The 15,624-nt window shown below is 40.5% G+C and overlaps 1 long non-coding RNA gene across 1 annotated transcript; it reads right to left on the minus strand.

Annotated features, from left to right (window-relative positions):
- Positions 1–496: 496 nt before the first annotated feature.
- On the minus strand, positions 497–9,535 carry LOC138915404 (uncharacterized). The gene is made up of 3 exons (XR_011421298.1): positions 9,132–9,535; positions 4,566–4,714; positions 497–2,294 (listed from the first exon to the last, which is right to left on the minus strand). It is a non-coding gene; the product is annotated as an uncharacterized lncRNA (long non-coding RNA).
- Positions 9,536–15,624: the final 6,089 nt, after the last annotated feature.

Raw genomic sequence — 15,624 nt, forward strand, 5'->3', positions numbered from 1 at the left:
GATTTTATTTGGGAGTAGCATAATTCCCCTTTGAAAACCCACACTTTCAAGGCTCCCTTGTCTGAGAGAAACACATCAAATATTAATTCTATTTTTAGTTTTATAGTTTATCTGGAATAGTTTTATAGTTTATCTGGAATAGTTTATGTGGAAATGTAGGATATTCTAAATAAATAATTATAAAATTTTCTGTGGGTTAAAATATTAAAAACTTAGTTGCTAAACAGACTATTCTAAGGCCCATTTTCAAGCACATTGTCTGAAACTGATAGCCAAAAGAAAAGTATGTATTTAAAATTTAAATCTTTAATTTAATTTTTGAGGTTCCTATCTAAATAAAAAATTGTGAGTTCCCAGAGGTATGGCTATATCTACAGAGAATAGAATAGTGGTTACACAAGAGTGCTCAAACTAATATTTGTTGAAGATATGAAAGAAAACAAGAATTAGTTATATTAATAATTTTCATGTGTGATACCATGCTTTAATGAGATACTTAATATGATTCAGGTTTATTTTTGTTTACTTACTAAATGGAATAGATGCAGATAGGTCTTAAACTAGACTGGCTTTGAACAGAACAGGCTATGAAATAAAATCACTAATATTAACATATATTATCATTAATAAAATTTACAAAAAGCTGTTGTTGAGAGCTTACTATGTACCAGTTCTGTGTTAAGTACTTGATTTCAAACTTACAACGGTCCAAGATTTAATCCTTACAACATCCAAGAAAGTGGGTAATACCATTATGCCCATTTTACATGAGAACATCAAGATTTTAAGTATTTAACTAAATTTCCCAAAGTCACACAGCAAGTAAATGACAGAACTTAGTTCCAACCCTAGCTCTCTTGGACTCTAACACCGATGTCTTGAGTTAGAAAAGCATAGAATAAGCATAATGAAAATCAAATTTGGTGAGAACCGCAAGAGCAGTCCAGGCCATATCCACATCCACAGCACTTTAAAGGATATGAGATCAGGCCAGGTGGGAATGTGTCCAGGGACTGAATTAAAGACAAGACATCCCAGGTAGTCTTCACCTGTGGGTAAGATCCTAGGGAATAAGAATTTGCCTGACTTCCAGGCACTATGCTGCAAATGCGAGTTTTGTGCCATCTGGTTTTGGTTCAATAAAAATAAAATTAAAATTAAAAAGATAAAGAACTAGTCTTCCCTGCTGAGAGGCTGGCCTCCTTAGAACAAAGGTGAATGCCTGCACAGTGGTTATTTGTGTTTTGCTCATCTCCTCCACTGGCTGTTCCCTAAGCCATCTGCGTCGCATGGTCTTCTTTATTGGAGCCAGTAGGGCAGAGTGCTAAGAACTAGAATTTTGAGGCAGAGCTGGGTAGAAATCTTTGTCGTTTACTCACCATGTACCTTAGGCCAGTTACTTACCTCTGAGCCTTGGTTTCCTCAAAACTAAAAAAAGAGAATTATAACATTTAATTCATAAGACTTTGTTAAGATTAAATGCAATAATGTTAATGCTGACATGGGGCTGCCTCATTGTAAGAGTGGGGGAATGGGAGTTATATTGCTCTCTGATCTGTTTTTACTTAAAACAGGGATCAAAGTTTGGTAGTGTGAGAGCCCAAAATTGTTGGTAGTCATGCTTTCTTTGACCTCTACAAAGTTGTAAAAATCACTGAAAGTGCTTTCAGAGAGGCATGCGGTCCCCAACCCCCCAGGCTCTGAGCCTCCCGGTGGTCTTATCCCAGCCTCAGCCACAAGTGCTTGCCTCCTGATGGGCCCCGGGGACCTGGGAGGTTTCAGGATCCATTCTGGTCTGACTTTTGAAGAATAGGTAGGTAGATTAAAAGGAAAAGCAGCATTCCTTGTAACTTATGGGAGTTTTGACAATTTTCCCATCCTCTTCAAGATCCAATTGTGTGGAGATACATCCTCAATGGGCTGTCTTTGTCAACTGTGCTGCAAATGTGCGGTGGTGGGGACTGGCCCTGCCACATGTCCTCATAGATCCCAAAGCCAGGGCACAAGATGAATGCTTTATGTGTAAAATAATTGTGTACCCAATGGCAAATATCAAAAGCTGGTCTTGGGGGGCCGGCCCGGTGGTGCAGCGGTTAAGTTTGCACGTTCCGCTTCTCGGCGTCCCGGGGTTCGCCGGTTCGGATCCCTGGTGCGGATGTGGCACCACTTGGCACGCCATGCTGTGGTAGGCATCCCACATATAAAGTAGAGGAAGATGGGCACAGATGTTAGCTCAGGGCCAGGCTTCTTCAGCAAAAATGAGGAGGATTGGCAGTAGTTAGCTCAGGGCTAATCTTCCTCAAAAAAAAAAAAAAAAAAAAAGCTGGTCGTGGGACCCATGTTGATTCTAATTATTAAGTTATAGTTTCAAAACAGACAGCTGCTTTCCAAATTCTAGCAGTAGCAAGTGACTACTGACAAAGCGTCTTGTTTTCTGTCATTAGGTTCCTCTCTAGCTGGCATTATAATACTGAGATGGATTAACAAACATAAGGAACATGTCCAAACACCTGCATGTTGTTACTGCCTATTTCACCTCATATAATAATATGAAATAGTCGATTTGGAGAAGGTACAGTGATGAAAACTCATAGAGTGGCCTTAAGTAGTTAAAAATATTCTTTATCTTAAAAAGTTAAATTCTTTTCTTCTAAAAAAATATTGAGAACTAATCCCTAATAGAAAAGCTGATAGGCAAGTTGCATCTGAACTTGAAAAAATTGCTTCTTAGGGTGATCCTTCTCCTTTCTTTCAAAGTCAATGTATACTAAAAACTCAAGGAACAAAATTCCTTTGACGCATATAATTACAGAACACTCCAATTACTGTTATTTTTAGCTTATTTATCATTTTCAAAGGTTTGACAATTTGGGCCAAAGGTAATGCATTAAGGGATAAAGATAAAGAGGAAAAATCTTAATTTATTTTTTAACAATAATATTTATACTATGCTGCAAGCATTTGTGCTATGTATCTTTTCTTTTTCTCTTTTTAAATCTCGGCTGGTAAATTTAAGTTTAAGATCCTTTGGTACTGTCCTAGTTAATGTAATAGGACTTGCCAAGTTGGATTTATATACAATTCATTATGAATTGTTCTCCTTGTGTATTTGAGGTCTCTTGGGATACTACATTAAGAATAGGAGTCAACAGTAACAGTTATCTCTAATTTTTTTACCTGCAAGAAGTTGGATTAATATGCTAGCTGTTCTATTTAGAATGAAAATCCATTTAGCTGATATATCAAGTTTGTTCTTTTAAATCAGTGTAGCAATGGTCTTCAAAACGATTTTTGAGCTGGCTGGAAAAAAGTCTGCTAAGACATGTGTGTGGTTCAGATTATTTACACGAGCACTGAAATGTTGGTGTTTGAGTGTTAGCTGCACCCCTGTCTGCTCAGCAGCAGGCCTGGAAATCTTGTGACATCTGGTACAATTACTCTTGACCACCTCCCTGTGCTTACCAACAAAGCCATCTCCATAAACCAAGAAATGACAACCCAGTCGAAAGAATGAATATAGCTAAGCTTCAGTCTCAAATGCTATCAAACACCATCATTTTAAGTGCTCTGTTTCTGTTTATAAACAAAAGTATCCTGAATGTTACCTCAGTTTATTGTCAACTAGCCAAATGCTTCTCCCACATATTGCTTAACGAAATTGCACATTTAACAGTGTGTGGTTGCCACACAGTGTTTATTATGTTTTCAATTAAATGTCATGGGGCAAAAAAAAAAAAAAAAACCCTTCAAATGAAAGCCTTCTCTTACTTTAAAAAACACAGATCTTACTGAAAAAGATACATATTTTTCATATCAAATTAGTTCAAATTTCCTATCTTATTTAAAGTGTTTCTGAAGTAAAAAAGGAATTCAAACACCAATTTTTATTCTACCAATCACCCTTATTATAATTTGATTTATTTAGCTGTTTCTATTCTTGTTCTAAGTATTGTCACCTTGTGGGTATAATTTTCATGTGGCATATTGCCCAAGGAGATGAGGTATTAATATAAAAAACTATAAACAAAAGGCAGTTTTCTAAACAGCAATCAAGCAATCTTAATTTGTTGCTATATATCACCATCATGAAAATTAACACAAGCATTCCAATTTAAACAAAAGATAGAAATGTTAGCCAGACGTTCCCTGGTGTTAGAAACTTTTGGTTCCTTCATCTTATTAAATTAGGGTTAAATTTTGGCCTAGCTTTTAAAAATATTTTACCTAACTGTAGATTCACATGCAGTTATAAAAATAATAAAGATAGGCCTCGTGCATTTTGCCCAGTTCCTTTCAATGGGAACACCTTGCAAAACTATAATACTATATCACAACCAGGATACTGACATTGATATGGTTGTGACACAGATGTTCCATCACTACAAGAACCCTTCCTCCCCGTTGCTGTTTTATCCGTACACTCCACCTCCTTCCCTTGCTGACACTATCCCTGGCCCAGAGAAATCACTAATCTGTTCTCCAACTCCATGAATTTGCCATTTCAAGAAGGTCTTAGGAATAGAATCGTACAATATGTAATCTGTTGAATTAGTTTTTTCACTCACCATAATTCCCTGGAGACTCATCCAAGTTGTTTCATGTATCAGAAGTTCATTCTCTTTTATTGTCGAGTAGTATTCCATGGTACAGATATACCATAGTTTGTTTAATCATTCACCCATTGAAGGACTTCTGGGTTGTTTTCTGTTTGGAGCTATTACAAAAAAAGTTGTTATGAACATTCAAGTACAGATTTTGTGTGAACATAAGTTTTATTTCTGTGAGATAAATGCCTGGCAGTGCAATTGGTGGGACTTATAGTAACTGCATATTATGAAGCTTAATTTACTAATTCCATCTTGATTTCTTTATAGTGATTGTTACGACATTGTTTTGTATGTTTTTCTTAGTGGTTGCTGTAAGTATTACAGTATGCATACCTAAGTTATCACAGCCTGCTGGTATCAATGTTTTACCAATTATAGCGAAGTATAGAAACCATACATCCTTTTAGATCTCTTTACTCACCTTTTCACCTTTTAGTCATCTTTTACTCAACTTTATTCACAATTCTCTTAGGTTTTTCTTCAACATATTGTGAACATCATATCAGATTGTTTCATAAATTTTGCTTCAATCATCACATATCATTTAAGTAAATCATAAGAAGAAGAATCTACTATATTTACCCCTATTTTTACCCATTGGACAGTTCTTCTTTTCTTTCTAAAGTTCTTAGGATTCGTTAATGTCCTTTTCCTCCTGTTTAGAGAAGTTCCGGTCATTCTCTAAGGGCTAGTTTGCTAGTAACAAGTGCTCTTAGTTTTCTTCTTTTCCCCGCCTTCATTCCTGAAAGATGTTTTGCCAGATACAGAATTTCTAGTGTACCGTTCTCTTACTTCAGCACTTATCAAAGGTTGCGTTTTTTCTTTCTGGCCTCCACTTTTCAGATAAGAAATCTGCTGTCATTCAAATGGTGTTTCCTTCCGGCTGCTAACAACAGTTTTTCTCTGGCTTTAGTTTTCAGACATTTGATTATGATGTCTCTTGGCATGAATTTCCACAGGTTCGTCCAACTTGAGATTGGCTCAGCTCTTTGTAAATCTTTCACATTTAGGAAGTTTGCATCCTTTATTTCTTTGAAACTCTTTCAACCCCAGCCCTTTTCTCCTCTCTTTCTGGGATTCTGACAACACGGATCTTGGAGCTTTTGCTATTTTCACTGGGGTTTCTGAGATTCTCTCCATTTTCTTTTCTATTTATTTTCTGTCCTTTGTTCAGACTGGGCAAATACTGTTGATCTGTGGTTAAGTTCAGTGATTCTATCCTCTGTCTTCTCCTTGCTGCTATTGAGCTCATCCAATGTGTTTTTATTTTTGTTGTATTTTTCAGCTTTATAATTCCATTGGTTCTTCTTATAACTTCCTTCCTTTACTTCTATAATTTTTATTTCTACTTTTCATTTATTTCAAAAGAATTTGAAATTACATGGTAAAGCATTTTTATGACGGCTACTTTAAAACTCTTGTCAGCTAATCCCAACATCTGATTCAGCTCTGTGTTGGGATCTATTAATCATCTTTTGTCATTCAGTTTGTGATTTTTCTTGGTTCTTTGCATGATGGGTGAATTTTGTTTGTATCCTGGATTTTTTGCCTGTTATATTAGGAGTCTCTGGGTCCTATTCCAATCCTCCATTTTAACAAGCAGTCAGCCTGTCTAGGACAACTGGCAGGTCCTAAGTAATTTTGTGGGCAATGGCTCCAATGACAATTTAAGTTCAGAGTCCTTGCGATATTATTTTGGTCTGGTTGGTTTGTTTGGGGCCACTGGTGCTCCACTGCTGATGATCCCTGCTGAGGGTGATCCCTGATGATGCTGGCTGAGGGTGCAAGAGGAGCCCCCAAGACCAGCAAGCACTGGGCCTCTGAAGGAGAAGGGCGTCTCAGACCTTCTCGGGCAAAAAAAAACCATTTTCTAGGCCAGTGCTTACTGTAACAAGATAGCCCAATGTTGCTACCTGGCTGTCCCTCGTCCCTAAGGAGAGAAAAGAAGTCTCAGGTTCAGCCTGGCAGAGAGCATTCCCTGGGTGAGTGGCTGCTTGTTGTGGCTGAATCTGCTGGTCCCTGGCTGCCCAGTTGCCTCGCATCTTCAGATGGTATAAGGAATTTCTGCTCTTGGGCTTGAAGAGCACTTCTGGGCCTGAGAACCAGTTTTAGTGGATCTTCCTGGCCCCACAGTGCCTCTAGGAAGGGAAAGGGGGTCTCCAAGGATTCTTTATCCTCTAGGGATAAAGAGCGTGTGTTGGCATCCTCAGTGGGAAGGACAACCCATTACCTGGTCTCTTGGTGTCAGCAAACCTCTGCACCAACACCCCTGTAGGTTCTGTGGGCTGACCTTGTGTCATCCAGGGAGGAATGGGCACACCTGGGCCACCTTCTGTTGGATGGGGCCCTAAGCCTGCACTGTGCCACTCCTTCCTGAATCCCAGACCAGTGTGCTTCCCTCTTTCCGCTTTAGAGTCCTCCTGTGACCATCTTTCTGTTGTTTCCAGAGTTTGTAGTTGAACTTGTGGACATGAGAAAAAATGAGTAAATACTGTCTTGTCTGGACCAGAAGGCCTGGAACTCAGTCTTGGACATTTAGAAATTAAAACTGAAGGGGCTGGCCAGGTGGCATAGTGGTTAAGTTCACTTGCTCCACTTTGGCCACCTGGGGTTCACAGGTTCAGATCCTGGGTGCAGACCTAGCACCACTCATTGAGCCATGCTGTGGCAGCATCCCACATAAAATAGAGGAAGACTGGTGCAGCTGTTAGCTCAGCAACAATCTTCCTCTAACAAAAAGAGGAAGATTGGCAACAGACGTTGGCTCAGGGCCAATCTTCCTCACCAAAATAAAAGAAAAAAAGAAATTAAAATTGAAAATGGCCATGCCCAGGGAGATGTAAAATTGCAGCTAAGAAGATAGGGGATTATGGCAGGAAGCAGCAGCAAAACTGAAAATGAAAGTTAAGGAATTATCTGCATAGAGATGGTACTGAAGCCATGCACATTTCAAAGATCTCTCAGTCACTAAGGAGAAGGCGGGGTAGAGTCCCAGAAATATGGCAAAACAGTGAGAGGTGGGTGGCAGAATTATTAGTATATATTACCATTATTTTTAAGCACATTTATTATAGACAATGAGTATGTAATAGTTTATAAAATCAAAAAAAAAAAAAGAAAGAAAATCTTACGAAAGCATGTGGAGCATAAGGGAAATGGCATCCTTTCCTGCACTGTATTACCCTCATCAAACATGTATCACAGAAGAGAGAGGTTGCTTCCCCACCTCCACAAGGATCTCTGATTAGACAGGGACTATAAGCTACAAGAAAAAAGAAGGAAATCAGGTCTACTAGATGAAGCAAATTCAAACTGAAGTCAACCGTGGGTGTTTCTCTCTATGAGCTTAGTAATGCCTTCCCTCTCTTCAGTGTGGAAAGATTTTATCCAGAAAACAATAGTAATAAAGGAAGCAATAAAAAGTAAGCAAATTTCTAAATGCATTCAGCTGTCACGTCCTGTCCATCAGTTCACACTTGCTGCTCTAAAAAGATTGAGATATGGCAAAAGTGTCAGCTGACATTTGCAAACACTGCCTTCTCATTTGCCCCTGTGAGAAACTAAACGTTTCTGAGGTAAGACCATGGTCTGCTCCCTGACATAGATTCCTGCTTCATCATCATAGTCTGAACCTTAGGATTTCCTTCTCCGACAAGCCTGCAGTTTATGATCCCTCCCAGTCTCTGTCTATTGTGGGAAGTTTGACAAGAGTGTCAGGCTTACAGGAGCTCAAATGCTTGTCTCATGGAGCTCCCTCTCAGTGCCCCACGGTCTCAAGGAGCTTCATGGAAATTTTCAGACATGGCATCTTTTCCACTATTACCTAGAAGAACCAAAAGCATTCACTGCAAAGAAAGTTACGTGCAATAAAGTACACAGTGTCATTTCTACACATGTCCAATCAATGTCCTCTGGTTATCACATAGGAATCTAATAAATTACAGTGTGACCAGGAATAATCACGATAATAGAACTCTTCTAGCAACAGTGCTAAAATATGCTTGAACGTTTACATCTGACAAGGATTTTGCTTTAATTTTCTAACAAACAAGCTCATTTTCCTCTTTTCTCTCTAACCCTTTCCAAATCTTGTGGGGAGAAAAAAACAAAACAATGTATGATTCCTGCATCCACCACATTGCCCAAGCCCTGCTTCAGAAGGATGCTCTTTGTAGGGCAGTTGGGGCAGGTGAAGGAAAGGAGGGAGGAGAGAGGAAGGGCCTTTGGAGGGTTCCCTGTGCCCGCAGGAGCCTGGGCCTTTGGCTGTTTGGCAGTAGATGCCACAGCCGACCTGTCTCAACACTCTGCCTCAAGTGCTCACTTCACGTAAGGAAATCATTTAAGAAGAGCTGCGGGAGCATTTGTTTTGGAAACAGAATGACACAGCTCACCACTCGGGGCAAAAGCCCCTTAGACACTAAGTTCTTTATTTACCTGTTGCTCTGACTAACAGAACGGCGGGTGCTGCCCACTTCACGACGACATGACTAATGGGGCGCCCTGCCCAGACTTGAAGGCTCATACCTGTTTTCCTCCCTGTACATGCCTCTGTGCCCCGCGCCTCCCGCGGCCCGGCCTCGGGTAGGCGCTTGGTGAGGCAGGATGCCCACTGGGCGAGCAGGGAAACAAAGCCTCTTAGAGCGGACCTCCGCCTGGGCTGCCGATGACAAGTCTCTGCACTGCCTGCCGATCCTCCGCTGACATGCCCGGGCTGTGCCGGGACCTTCCGGTGAACCGCGCGCTGAGAGCCTGCCCCGTGTCACATGGCTCACCCTGGAGAGATGGAGGCGCGGCCAGCCGTCGGTATCCTCCGCCAGTCGCTGGCAAGGCTGGGGGCTACGAGAACACCGGGAGGGGTGGAGAGTGGGCTTGAGGGTGGACCCAGGCAGTTTCATGTCCACACGTTCACGCTTCCGCTCGGGATTTCTGTAGCTCTGGTAGAGACCTTGGGCAAGTGTTCACAGCATGCGTTTCAACTCTTCCTAATTAAGAGACAAGTGCAGATCAGAATCCTCTTTGCATTCCTTAAATACTGAAAGTTATTCCAGCAATTTGCTCTTGCTCTCTTGCTTCTGTATCGTCTCTGTACACATTTTTATACATGTCAGATACGCACTTTGGAATCGACAGTTAAAGCAAAATTCTCTATTAAAATATATGGACCATCTGAATCACATGTATCCCATTTTTGGTAATTTGGAACATCATGAGAACTAATTTTGCAGATATAAATAATTTTGCAAAGCAATTAGTTAACTAGGACTCTCATATTTATTACCTAAATTATATATATTATCTCTTTAAATATATTGGCTTTAGCATAAGCTACATATATTATTTTAAATATTTTAAAATTTATTTTTTTACATCTTCACAAGATTCCTGCGAGGTATGCAGCAAAGAACAAGTATTATCTCTAGTTTATGAATGAAGAAATTGAGACTCTTATTTGTCCAAAAATATTTCATACACACCTAGTAAGGGTAGGAATAAAACATCCTCATATTTAGGGCATCCCAGGATCCTACAATGTAGAAATTGTTGATCCCAGCCCACCATGGTTCAGCGGAGAAAATCAACATTGATATGAAAGGGCTCAGCTGCGGGATATTCGACTTAGAAAGGATCCGGAACATTCAAACATCACTGCAGTTCTACCTGCATCCCTTCTCCCAACCCCCATCCTGGTCTGTAACCAACCTCCACATTGCTTTCTGTTCAGGGCCACTCCTGCAGCCAAGACCTTTCCCATTCACTACAGATAGATGCCCCACAGCTGGCCCTCCCACCCCCAAAGTCACTGCCACCAGCAGAGCCCCATCATGAGGTCCTACCCCTTCCCACCTTCTCACTTGGCTACTTCCAGGACCTGGTTCTATTAATGCTTGGAGAGTTGCTTGGCTTCCAGAACTTCCGTCTGGTTCCCCACCTCCTTTCTCATCTCTCTGCCCACTGCTGGCTTTGGAGGTCAGAGGACTGTGGGCTCACTAGAATCTGGGTCACTGGACTACAACTGGGAATATAATCCTGACATACCGTGACTTCAACAGGATTGTGTGAGCTAACCTGGGAATACAGCCACAGTCAATAACATGTCTATAACGAAATGAATTCCGACTCTTGAACAACCAACTCATAAATTAACTTTCAGATCACAATGTGTTCATAAGCTGCAAAATCCCTGTGATTAAAACTGAATAAATAACCATTTTGTTTCAGCAAGGTTAAAGAAAGTCCTGTCCTAAAGGAGCTAGGTGTTATGGGTATATTTTCTTTGCTAATTCTTATTTGTTTTAGCGTGAAACTGGTTCTCCATGACTCTATTTCCCTCCTTACTTTTAGACTGAAAAACCAGTTGCTTGATGCTGATTTGAAAACAGTAGGAGGAGCCAACTTACATATTTCACAGGTTAAGCATATTTTCTGTATGTTTATTAGGGAGGAATAGAGAAAATAGGCTTAAATATGTCTGGAAATACAAAGTCCCCTTACTGGTAAATTAAAAAAAACCAAACAAAAAAAAGGAGCTAGACTTGAGTATTCACGTGAAGATCTTTCCCTGCACATCCTGCAAATGATCACCCGTCAAGCAGCCACATGTGGCCTAGCCTCCAGATCTGCTGGACCTCACAAACTTCTATCTAACTACAGAAAATAAAGATGGCTGTGGGAGCTGCTGATGTGAAAGACAGACATCGTGTCGGGGTCATGGGGTAGAAGGACATCGTGTCATGTGCATTTTTATGCCAACTAAAAGCTACTTGTTCATATAGGATGTAGGGGGAAAGTATTTTGGAAACTTCAGTTAAATTGATGAAGATTAAGAATCCATTCTATCTGAGCAAATTTAACAGTTTTTCCTAAAGCCAGTTGATTCTTACAAGCAGTAGATCCACTACAAATTCTGAGGAAATTAACGTTAATTTTATTCAAGAAAAAAATACAAAAGATGACTCCAATCTCCTAACTCTTAAAATGTCAAATGTGAAGAGAATGCAAGCTAGTTTTTAGAAATTTATTGATTTTTTTTCCCCACTGTAAGAAGGGAAATTATGGCAGGCTGAAACTAAGACCAATAAGAGTACTTGTTAGTGCTGATACATCGCTCCACACCAACAACTGTAATCTGTTACTCATTAAATAACCCAGTGGTGGGCTGGTCCCACGGCCTAAGTAGTTAAGTTTGGTGAACTCCACTTTGGCAGCCCGGGTTCCTCAGTTTCTGGGCATACACCTCCATCACTTGTCAGTGGCCACGCTGTGGCAGTGACCCACATACGAAATAGAGGAAGATTGGCAACAGATGTTAGTTCAGGGCAAATCTTCCTCAGAAAAAAAATAAATAAGTAACCTAGTGGCAATTTGACCAATATGCTCCCATTCCCCACCTCAGTGGGCTCTTGTAGAATCAAAGTAAAGGCATTTTGGCAACGAGGAAGCCCACAGTGTCCTCAATCATCTGTGAGTTTCTTTCTAACACAAAGTTTAATTTTAGTGTTACTATTTAGAAAATAATTGTTAAGTAACATATGGACACAGCTGTTTCTGTTTGGTGCAGTTTTAAACTTGAAGTGAATTACATCTTCCTTCAAAAGGGGGCAACTTTCTACTCCTCTGTTAAAGCAGAAGTCAAATAATTACAAATTGATAATAAACATGTCTAGAACGTTCTTCTCCAACCTAAAAACAAGAGATACTGCCCATGACCTCTGCTCTTATTTGGTCTTCCATTTATTAGGGGAGAACTTTCATCTGTTCCAAAGTATGAACTTAATACATAAACATCATTTAGGTTATAACACTTTTCATTTGATTTGATAAATAATAATATGAAAATGCTCCCCAAATTGAATGGCTCATTCTCTAGCCAGAAAAAATTTGCTATAAGGCAATCTATTGACTATGTAACATTAAAAAAGAAAGTGACTACATTAAAATGCATTGTCTAGGGCAATGAATGTGGAAACTTTGATCTGTTTTCCACTTTTAAAAGATCACAGTATATATTGACCTTTAAATATACAACAATGCTGTCCAATAGAACTTTTTTGGATGATAGGAATGTTCTGTAATTAGTGCTGACCCATATGATGGCTATTAGCCACATGTGGCTATTGAGCACATGAAATTTCAGCAGCTAGTCCCACTGAGGAACTAAATTTTAATTTAATTCAAATTTAATTTATTTAAAATTAAATAGCCACCTATCACTAGTAGCCACCATATTGGAGAGTTCATCTATATAATCTAAAGGGGCAAGAAATAGGATTAAAATCTGTATGGCCCAAGAGTGACAAAACTGGGAGAAACATCAAAGAGGAGATGTGAAGTAGAGGTAGGCACATGAACAGAGTAAAATCAAGTTTACAGACACTTCTTGATGATTACCAGAGATGACAATTGAGGGTGCCCTGAAGTGGACAGATCCCGCTCTGAAGCACAGCCCAAGCAATGGTGTTCTAACTATGCATGACTTAATCAGTAAACCAATGATGATGGAAAGGAGATCACAACAGGCTCATAATGCCTTACAATTTGTCAAACAGAGTAAGTAGGCAGGAAGGATATCAGGAACACTTGGGGTTAAAAACAATCTCACATAGTGGATCCACGTCAACATACACGTGTCCAAAACATAGAATGTCCATCACCAAGAATGACCCTGGAGGTAAACTGTGGACTCCGGTGACTGTGATGTGTCAGTCCAGGTTCATGGATTCTAACAAATGTATGGCTTTGGTACATCTAGGGGAATGTTGACAATGGGGGAGGCTGTGCATGGGAAGACAGGAGGTATATGGGTGATCTCTGCATCTTCCTCTCAATTTTTATGTGAAGCTAAAACTGCTCTAAAAAATGAAGTCTATTTTTAAAAACATCACAGAACGGTTAAGAAGGAGGTGATCAACCTGCAAGATATAGTGGGAGAGGATTCCATAGAGTAGAACAAAGCACAGTGGAAAAGATGGAGCCCTAAGGCTCAGATTCCGTGGGAGTAACAGAGCAGGGCTTTCTAAACAGGTGGAATGGCATCAATGTTAGAACAGGAGATTATAGTCCTGTAGGTAACATTCAGTGGCTGTGAAGAAGGAGGGTCCCAGAAAAGGAGACAGACCTTCTGTCAGAGCCCAAGTGTAGAGGGAGGCTCAGAGGGTTCAGGGAGGTGAGAGGTGGGCTAGAAGGCAGGAAGGACAGGTGGGTCAGTGGTGCATGGCCTGGAATGCCTGGGCAGTTAGATATTTCTCTCATAGCCATTTGAAAGGCATCCATGTCATTCTTTTGAGAAATGTGCATCTAATATAATACCTCCTGATGGATTTATACAAAGTAACATCATGTTTTTTGTGACAATAAAAACAACCTGACTGTCTGAGGAATTGATTTGTTATCTCTCATTTATCAAATTAATTTATGGTACAGTACCCTCTGATAAAAGAAATTATTCTCTATTTTTTAGACCTCTCATTTATTTCCCAGTCTTCCTTTTTTACACCATTCTCTTTGTTATTAGTTTCTCCGCCTAAGTAACTGAGGTCCTCTTTTAAACCTGTCTTGGATGCAATGATAACTAAAGTTGCATTGCTATCATGGGCAGTGTGGACAACATCTTCTTATAGATAGAAGTCTCTGGGTGAGGGAAAGGAGGAGAGTTCACATTCACAGAGCACCATTATGTGGCGGATGCTGAGCCTGAAATTGACACAGGTGGATGCAGCATCACATACGTGAGGACCATCAGTAAAATACCCTCCTCCACTAACAAACAATGAGCAGCTTGCCCAAGGACACAGAGCTCAGTAGTAGCAAAGCTTGAACTAGAACTCAAGTTAATTGGGTAGATCCCACTATTAGCAAAGGGTTTAGCCTCTACAATTCCTCACTTCTAGGATGAATGCAATATAACCTAGAAATGTTCATATTGGCATACCGACACTCAAATACCATGGAAGAGTGCTGCAAGGATCTATTAAAGCCAGCGCTACCCAATGGCCGGCCCTCTTGGGGCTTCTGACTTCTAGGAGACAGGCACACTTGATAGAAATTATGCACACATGGTTTACTGAAACTCTAACAGATTTCCATGAAATATAATTGGTTTTTTGTGCTAATAGCATCTGAAATTTTTTTTTAAAGTGTCACCAGAACCTATGGGGGGACAAACTTTGGACCTTTTCAATAGAAATCACCCAAATCTCCATCTTTTCATTCCCTAACTCTGACTCGCACAGAAATGTAATATGAGGCTGAGCCTACACCCTCAGTACCCAGTCCTTCCCTGTGAAGCTGGGCAGCCAGCAGGGCTATTTTGAGCTCTAATTCAGACCTAGAAGACATTTTTCGAGCAGAGCAGGCCATCCACCCCCACCCAGAGCCCAGACAAATGTGTAGCCTGCAGCAAGCGCTGCTGTGGTGACGACGCTCTCAGGAATGCAGACACCTGTAAGAGCAGGAACAGAGAACAGTAGTCACCTGTCCAGCCTGATCTACCCAAGTGGAAAGGGTGTGTGTAGTCATGACTGGAGTTTGGCCCGTGGAGCAGAAGGAAGGAAGTTGGCACCTGCAGGGGTGGAATGCAGCCCTACTCCTCCCATCACAACTGGCTCCTCTGACAGAAGGTCTGTCTCCTTTTCTGGGACCCTCCTTCTTCACAGCCACTGAATGTTACCTACAGGACTATAATCTCCTGTTCTAACATTGATGCCATTCCACCTGTTTAGAAAGCCCTGCTCTGTTACTCCCACGGAATCTGAGCCTTAGGACTCCATCTTTTCTCCTCAGAAAAAACAAGATGGAAACAGCTAAAGCAAGAAGCGAGTGTGTAGTTGTTCTGCTGCTCGCCTCTCTCCTTGAGTGTGTCAACTGCAGAGTGCACTCTCTTATATAACAGTATGTGGGCAAAATATATATATATATTTATATACACACATGCATACATATATGCATATATGTACACAAGTACACATACACACCCTCACACACTATACATGCATGTGTATAGATATAGACCTTGCACAGC

This window comes from Equus caballus, chromosome 9 (genome assembly GCF_041296265.1).
Source record: "Equus caballus isolate H_3958 breed thoroughbred chromosome 9, TB-T2T, whole genome shotgun sequence".
In the NCBI taxonomy this organism is placed as follows: Eukaryota; Metazoa; Chordata; class Mammalia; order Perissodactyla; family Equidae; genus Equus; species Equus caballus.